The following is a 9,116-nucleotide window of genomic DNA, read 5'->3' on the forward strand; positions in this document are numbered from 1 at the left end:
AAAAAAAAGTCAGCCAGCAATGCAGAAGTCCTCGATTTTAGTAAAGCTGACTTTTACAAGATCAGGAGGCTCCTTATTGATGACCTATGGGACCATGACTTGACAGGAAGAGGAGTCCAAGAGGAGAGGTTGCTTCGCAAGGGAGAGATCCTGACAGCATGAGGGTTGTCCATCTCATCTCAGAGGAAGGGTAGCAAAAGGGCATAGCAACCCCCTTGGCTCAACATGGAACTTAAGGACCCCCTTCGCCTAAAAAGAGAGTTACAAAGGATGGGAAGCTTGAATAACCACCAAGGAGGAGTACTCAGAACCGGTCCATGCCTGCAGGGAGTGGATGACGAAAGCCAAGGCTGCAACCGAACTCCATCTGGTTTCATATATGAAAGATAATAAAAAGCACTTTTTCAGTTATGTAGGGAGTCAGAAAAAAAGCAAGGGTAATTTTAAGTGAAAAAGCTCAAAAGCAAACCTTCCAGAAAGCAGCTGCCCTCCAGGCATTGTCTAGGTGTGTTCAAGCCTTAGGGCTTGATTGTCAAGAACAGGAAAGGCTTTGTTAAGAAAAGGATGCTCTTATTTGTCAACTTAAAGTTGTTGTAGCAGCAACTACTTCACAATCATGCTTCAGTGCTTTCTGTTGAGATGAAAGAAAGAGACTCAGAAGAGTTGTGAGGTGCAAAGTGTGAGATTGAATCACTCAAGTCTCTTATTGATAAGATGTAGGTAGAGCATGAGACTTGGGGAAATACAACTGATTCCTGGAGTGTCACTGTTCTAAGTGGCAAGGTTCTGCCCACAGTAACACCATCTGCACCCCTTCTTTACCCATCCCCTGCACCCCCACCTATTCTTCCTGATCCCCCTGATTTACTTAGAAGTGCACACTGTTGAGTGAACTATATACCTAACCCCTCCTCCTGTTGGTGAAGGAGAAGCTCTGCAGTCTGCTGACCAAAGGCTAGTGCACTGATCTGGTTTAGCCCTGCCCACAGGAACTACTCAAATGCAGTGCTTTAGAATCACTTCTCCTAGCCCTATGGAGCAAGAAGCATTAAGGGCTCAATTAAACCCTATGGTTTCAGAATGGAACACCTGGACCCAGTGGCTATCAAAGGCAGAAAAGTGTTGCTCTGCTTTCATATACAGATTTGGCTGAAATTTTACCTGGGTCACCAAAAGGAATCAGTTGTGTCCTCCTAGGGGAGGGAGAGTGGCAACCTCAAATGACAGCTATAGCCCGAAAGTTCTTTGGAATTTATAATGTGAACCAAGGAGCAAGTCAAATGCACCCACTCCCAAAGGAACACCCCCAAGATATAATTGAATGGGGACAGACTTGGGCCCAATTGTGGGAAGATCCTCTAGCTGCACAATGGGTATTGCCCCCGGGGAGGAAGGCAACAATAGGGCCCATTGGTTGTTCAATATATGGATACAGCTAGCTTCCCCAGAATTAATCAGTATGCTAGAAATGCAGGATGGAATGTTACAAGCTGGCGACTTACATAATTACATTGACCGAGCTGAAGCTTGGTGGTGATTACAACAAACTACCCAAGCCCAGCAGAACCAGGGGGCCACAGAGTCCAAGATGCAGCTCCACCGATTGGAATGCATGGTGGAAGATTTATCTGCTAAGCTTGTCAGCTTCTCCAGCAAGCCATGTATCAAACATTTTAGTCATGAAGAAGGCAAGCGAGAAAGGTAACAACAAGGGTCCCTGACTACACCAACCAGGGGACTGAAAGTGCCCCCAAAGAGTGCGCCCAGCTATAAATTTTCCCAATAGAATGACATGTTTCAAATGTGGCACCCCTCACCCAACATGTCAGGTTCTGACTCTCATTTTAGGGCCTGAAAATCCAACTGTGTCCCTCTAAAACCAGGAATGTGCCTTCTGTGGTCCCAGTCAGTGTCTTCCTGTCCTGATTGAATTGGAATGGAGACCCTGGATCCAGGGCTGGGGAGAAGGAGGGGCACCTTATGAAGTTTTTCTATTAGATACCAGATCCATGCTAAATTTCAGTAAAACCATCTCCCCTATGGAGGGGGAGGGAAAGTCCCTAGTTTCATTTTCAGGAGCCACAGGAGGCTCCAATTAAAGGTGGAAGGTGACACATCTAGTGTCAGTGAACAACTTGCATCACTAAGTGCAAAAGTTCCAACTGGCATGGACGTATCACCCATCCCTTATTATTATTTGAATGCCTTTTTTACAACACTGTTGCATAGACTTAGCCAACCACCTTGCATGGGTAGTCATGGGAGGCCCAGCACAGCAACCTAAGGAGTTTGGTTGGGAGACATGGGAAAACATATGGCCTGCTGACAGTTTAGATGCAGTTCTGCTAAAAAAAAAAAACAAAAAAACAAGAACCAGTCTGGATTCCAGGAGGAGCCCCACCTAAGTCACTTCAATACCCAATCCCAAGGGAAGCAGTTCAAAGCATCTCCATGGTCATTCAAACCTTGAGAGAGCACAAAATTATTCGACCCCAGCTCTCCCCTGCCAATTCTCCTGTACAGCTGGTGAGAAAACTAAATAGTACATGGTGACCCACTATTGATAATGGGAAATTAAATACTGTTTCCATCCTTATGGCACTGGTAGTAGCCAGGCTCTGGTGCGAGATGCACGGGTGTAAGCCCACTGCGCCCCCGTGAGCTCAGGGACACCAGCAGTGACCCCTGGACCCCTGAAAAGCCCCAGCCTGCTGGCAGGTAAACAGGAGCCAATGGAGGGAGGGACCTAGCCAGCTTGGAGTGGGCTTAGTGGACCGAGGAGGGTCACCCCCCCAGCTCCTACTTCACCCAGCCACGCAGGGAGCCATGTAACTGGAGCCTCATGAACAGGCCATACAAACAGGCATGCTCTTGAGCCCGACACGTGAGTTAGCATGGGAGTTTGCACAGGAGGGTGAGTGGGAGGGCCTGAGGCCCTGCCCATGAGTCCCCCAGAGCAGACAGACCCAGCCATAGCCAGTCCACCAGTGGCATGACAAGGATGGGCACGTGCCACAACCCGAGGGTCCCCTCGGGGTCTGCGGCGCCCCCCCCCCCAGCACCTCAGAGACAGACACCCAGATTGAAGCCTGGAACCATGGGCTCTCACAGATAGAGCCTTTGGCTGTCAGCTGCAGGGGCTGCCTGTCTGTTTTTCAGGCTCTGGGGCCCAGGAACTTGACCACCTCCCCTCGTGGAGTCTGCTCCCTACTGGGGTCTCTGACACCAGCTGGAGGAGCTCCAGGATGCAGTCCAGAGACAACATGCCATCAGGGACTGCGAGCAGGAGATAGACTCCTACTGCCAGGCCCTTCTCCCCCAGGAGACAGAGGGCAGACCACGGTCTCCCTCCAGGACAAGGGAGGACCCTTCTGTCCACCAACGGGGTTGGACCAAGGTGTTTAAGGGCCCCAGGGCCTGCCACAACAGGGCCCCTGCCCTGCTGGAGCTTTGCAACAGTATAAAGTCTCTTTCAGCCCCAGCAGAGCCTGCCAAGTGTCAGCTCCTGCAGGCAACACAGAGGACACTTTAGCTACCATTCCCACTCTCCCCAAGACCAAACACAAAGTGTTTGTCATGGGGGACTCCATCCTGAGGGGGACTGAGGGGGCAAGCTGCCACCCTGACCCCTTAGCCTGGGAAGTTTGCTGCTTCCCAGGGGCCCAAATCTGTGACATTGTGGAAAAGATCCCTAAACTTCTCCAGCCCACAGACCGCTATCCCATGCTCCTCATCCATGTGGGCACCAATGACATGGCTCAGAGTGCTCTTAGTCAGGTCATGAGGTGCTCCAAGGATTTGGGTGTGGGGCTAAAGGGTTTGGGGGCACAGGTGGTGTTTTCTTTGATTCTCCCAGTCTCAGGCTATGGGCTGAGGAGGATACACATAGTCAAACAAAAACTGCGGCACTGGTGTCATCAGGAAGGCTTTGGCTTCCATGACCACAGTCTGCTCTTTGGAGAGAAAGGCAGTGAGCTGTTGGGAAGGGACAGCCTCCACCTCTCTCCACTAGAAAGGAGGCTCTTCTCAGCTAGACTGGCTGACCTGCTCCACCAGGCTTTAAACTAAGCCTGCCAGGGGATGGGGGGGACTACTGCTGCTGCTGGCCCACCAAGGGGACCTTGCAAAGCCAGCAGACCAAGGCACATAAGGGATCCCACCCCAGCCCCAGCCCTGGAACAAAATGTAGGCAAGGCAATAGCCCCTAAGGGGACACTTGCATGTCTATACACAAATGCGAGGAGCCTGGGGAATAAACAGGAGGAACTTGTTCTCCTCCTAAATGCAAATAACTATGATGTCATTGGAATAACAGACCTGGTGGGACTCCACCCATGACTGGACCATGGGTATAGATGGCTCTACCCTGTACAGGAGGGATCGAGTGGACAAAAGGGGCGGAGGCATCTCTCTCCATGTCAAGGAAAGCCATGCATCCCTGCAAGCTGACATTGGCACCCATGGTGGATGACTTGAGACCCTCTGGGTTAAAATCCCTGGGGAACATGGAGCAGGGGATATTATGGTGGGGGTCTACTACAGACTCCCTACCCAGAGTCAAGACCTTGACCAGGAGTTCACTAGGGAATTGGCTGAGGCCACACAATACCAGTGTATGGTTGCCATGGGAGACTTTAAACTACCCAGACATCTCGTGGGAGGAGCGGTCAGCCAAATCTGAGCAGTCGCAAAGCTTTCTCTCATATGTGGATGACCTCTATCTGATGCAGGATGTCTATGGGCTGACAAGAGGTTAAGCACTGCTGGACCTCATACTGTCAAACTGGGGATGACCTAATTGGCAACCTAACAATCGAAGGGAAGCTGGGCAACAGTGATCATGAACTGATCACCTTCACCATCTGCCGTAAAGCTGGCAAGTCAGTCAGTTGTATAGAAGTCCTTGACTTCAGGAAATCTTACTTCAACAAGCTAAGGAGGCTTGTCAGAGAGTCCCTAAAAGGCCACAACCCAATGGACAGGGGAGTTCAGGATGCGTGATTGCTCCTCAAGGGAGCAATCCTTGATGCACAAGCAAAGTCCATCCCATCTCAGAGGAAAGGCAGCAAAAGGGCACAGCAGCCCCCTTAGCTCTCCAGGGAACTGGCGGACCTCCTGCATCTTAAGAGAAAGACCTATAAAGGATTGAGAACTGGAACTGCCATCAAGGAAAAATACTCTGCTTTAGTCTGGACTTGCAGAGAGCAAATCAGGAAAGCCAACGCTGCGATGGAACTCCAGCTAGCTACAAATATCAAGGAAAATAAAAAGTCCTTTTTTAGATATGTAGGGAGCTGGAGGAAAAGCAAGGACAACATTGCACCCCTGCTAAACCAGATGGGGCAACTAACAACTGACGCCCATAAAAAAGCAAACTTGCTAAATGGATACTTTGCATCAGTTTTCCATCAGCCCCATGGGATGGCCCTGGCCACTGTGTGTCAGGGAGGCCCGGTCAAGGGAGATTCCTTGACCTCCATCAAAGCTGACCTCGTGAAGGAACACCGATAGGCTGGATACCTTCAAGTCAGCCAGCCCTGATGGGTTACATGCAAGAGTACTCAGGGAGCTGGTGAACATCATAGCTTAGCCCGTGGCATGGATCTTTGAGAGTTCTTGGCACTCTGGTGAAGTGCCCAATGACTGGAAGAGGGACAACATCATGCCTATCTTCAAGAAAGGGAGGAAAGTAGATCCAGGAAACTACAGGCCCATCAGCCTGACCTCTATCTTGGGGAAAGTCTTGGAAAAGATTATCCAGGAGGCCATCCTTAACAGACTAGCTGAAGGCAATATCCTGAGGGAAACCCAGCATGGCTTTGTTGTGGGTAGGTCTTGCTTGACTAGTCTCATTTCCTTTTATGACCAGGTGACTTATCACCTGGGCAAAGGGAAGAGGTTGATGTCATATACCTAAACTTAAAAAAAGCCTTCAGTCTGGTATCCCATGATCACCTCTGGGTTAAACTGGCTGACTGCGGCCTTGATGTCACCATGAACCGCAGGCTGGGGAAGTGGCTCTGTGGTAGGACCCAGAGGGTGGTGGTCGACGGGAGCCAATCATCTTGGTGCGCTGTGACAAGTGGGGTCCCACAAGGCTCTGTACTAGGGCCTATACTGTTCAACATCTTCATCAATGATGTGGACATTGGTATCAGAAGCAGACTGGCCAAGTTTGCTGACAACACCAAGCTCTGGAGTAAAGCATCCTCCTGTCCTCAGGTTGGATGACCCAGGTGGATCTGTACAGACCGATGAATTGGGTGGATGAGAACCTGATGGTATTTAACACCGAAAAATACAAGGTTCTCCACCTTGGGAGGAAAAACCTGCACCATGCTTATAGGCTTGGTAGTACTATGCTGGTTTGCACTAGAGATGAAAGAGACTTGGGGGTCATGGTTGACCACAAGACAAACATGAGCCTTCAGTGTGATGCTGTGGCTAGTAAAGCAAGCAAAATGCTGGCTTGCATCCATAGATCCCAGGTCGTCATTCTCCTGCTGTACTTGGCCTTGGTGAGGCCACAGCTGGAGTACTGCATCCAGTTTTGGGCTCCGCAGTTCAAAACGGATGTGGAGAAGCTTAAGAGGGTGCAGAGGAGAGCCACACACATGATCAGAGGTCAGGAAAACAGACCTTATGATGAGAGGATGAGAGCAATGGGGCTATTCAGCCTGGAAAAATGCAGGCTCAGGGGTGATCTGGTGGCCACCTATAAGCTTATCGGGGTGATCAGAATCTGGGGGAACAACTGTTCACCAGAGCTCCCCAAGGGATGACAAGATGAAATGGTCACAAACTCCACTGTGACCAGTTTAGGCTGGACATAAGAAAGAACTTCACTGTCTGAGCCCCCAAGGTTTGGAACAAACTGCCACCTGAGGCTGTTCAAGCACTCACTTTGAACGCCTTCAAAACACATTTGGATGCTTATCTTGCTGGGATCCAAAGATCCCTGCTGACTTCCTGCCCCTAGGGCAGGGTGCTGGACTCGATCCTCCAGGGTCCCTTCCAGCCCAAATGACTTTGAATTCTATGAACCGATACACCAAGCACTGTGGCTAACCAAATGGGAGTGGTTTCTGGAGTGCCAAGCTGCATTCCTAAAGCTGAAAACAAAGCTAAAGAAAGCCCCTGCTCTTAGTGCTAGAATCCACAACATAGAAGTGGAAATCTGGTACCAAGCCACTGACTGGCACTCAACAAATGAAAGTGAATGGAATTAATGTTCCCTTAGCCTTTCCTTCCCAGAGGCTTAGCCTTATGGAACAAAAGTATGGGACTTGTGAAAAGGCATTGCTAAGTATGTATTGGTCCCTACAGAAATTTAAGTATCTCATAGGGGGAGAAGTGATATGCATTTGAACACCACATGGCCCCTGTTGACTGCTTCAAAATGGAGAATTGCTAAAGTGGGGGTTAACAATCCCATGGATTGGTCAGTTTCTGCTAGTATTGGATAACCCAAGAATTCAGTTTCAGCCTCTTCCTTCAGCAGAAATTAATATCTTTGGCTGGTAACTCCTGAGAAGTCACATGCATGTTATCCAGAAGAAACCAATTGGCCAGTATTCATCCACAGTGCATCTGCACAGCAGGTACAATCTGGAGAAATATTGTGGTTTACTCATGGAAGTTTTGCAGGAACAGAAGAGGAGGCTCGAGCAGCTTGTGCCACAATGGGACCCCAGGAGACAGAATCTTGGCTACTTCCCAGGGCCACTTGCCAAGAAGCCAAAGCCTTAAGTCTTCTAATTGCATTTCAAAACATGTTTAACAATCTGTCCTTGTCTCATGTCATAGTTACAGACAGTGAATATGTCTGCAAAGGAGCAACCCAAAATCTGGGATGGTGGGTAACAAATGAATTCAAAGATGCTCATGGGTCTCCAATCAAATGCCGAGCTATTTGGGAACACGTTTCAGGTAGTACAAGGGAATCAACTCAAAATGCCTACAGTTAAAAGCCACCGTAAGTCTGGATGGGGGGGGCTGCATAAAATAATGAAGTATATAAAGCAGCAAAATACTAAAGAATGGCCTTTATGGAGTCAAATTAAAGCTGCTGCAGTCAGTCAGGTCAATGCAATAAAGCAGTGGGATGCTCAGTGTGACTTGACAGGTGACCCCCCCCACCCCCAGAGATGCATCAAGTAAAAGGGATATGGGTCACCAAAGAGCTGCCAGCAGTTCCCTACATTCCCCAGCCATCATGTGAAGTGTTGTTAAGATAGGTACATAGGTCACAAGTTGGAGGACACCTTGGTGTGCAAGAAATCATCAAAACAGTTCAATCATTAGAATGGTGGCCAAATCTCAAACAGGTTGCCATTGCATGGGGTCAATGTTGTTTAAGTTGTTCCAGGCATGAACATCTAATCAACTCCCGAATAAAGCCCAGCTAATGCATCAGAATTAAGTCGGGCCATGGGAAAGGATTCAAATTGCTATGCAAGACCCCTGTCCACCACTGCAAAGAAACACTGCTTTCTCCTTGTAATGGTAGATTCTTTCAAAGTGGATGGAAGCCTTCCCTACTCATAATGAAACTGCTAAAACATTTGATGTGCTAGTATATCAGGTGTTCACCCACTGCAACATCCCCGAAGTCATAGACAGTGACCAGGGTCCAGTCTTCACAGCCACTCTCACTAAATAAATAAGTGAAATCTTAGGCATTGAATGGAAATGGCATATTCCTTACCACCCTCAGGCTGCAGGACAAGTGGAGCGTATGAATCAAACCATTAAGCAGGAGTTGTGAAAGGGAGTGCCTATCACTGGAAAAAATTGGAATGAGACACTTCTCTTCATCCAAATGAGGATTCAGGCATGTCCCATTGCCAGTACTAAACATTCACCTTTCAAGTTGATGACTGGCCAAGAAATGCCCCATTGGGGAAATTTACTCAGCCTTATTCCCGAAGGTGTAATTGTGTGAGAAGCCACTGACCAACGGGTAGAAATGCTTGTCAATGCTGTAAACGAAAGTCACCAAAATGCAGCACTGACACAGCAACAAGCACAGGAATACATGAAGCAACGATATGACCCTAATCACCCTATAGATCAACAAGCTGAAGTTAGAGACCAGGTCATGTTTCGAGCACCTG

Source organism: Crocodylus porosus, unplaced genomic scaffold, assembly GCF_001723895.1.
Source record: "Crocodylus porosus isolate Cpor-Errol unplaced genomic scaffold, CroPor_comp1, whole genome shotgun sequence".
In the NCBI taxonomy this organism is placed as follows: Eukaryota; Metazoa; Chordata; order Crocodylia; family Crocodylidae; genus Crocodylus; species Crocodylus porosus.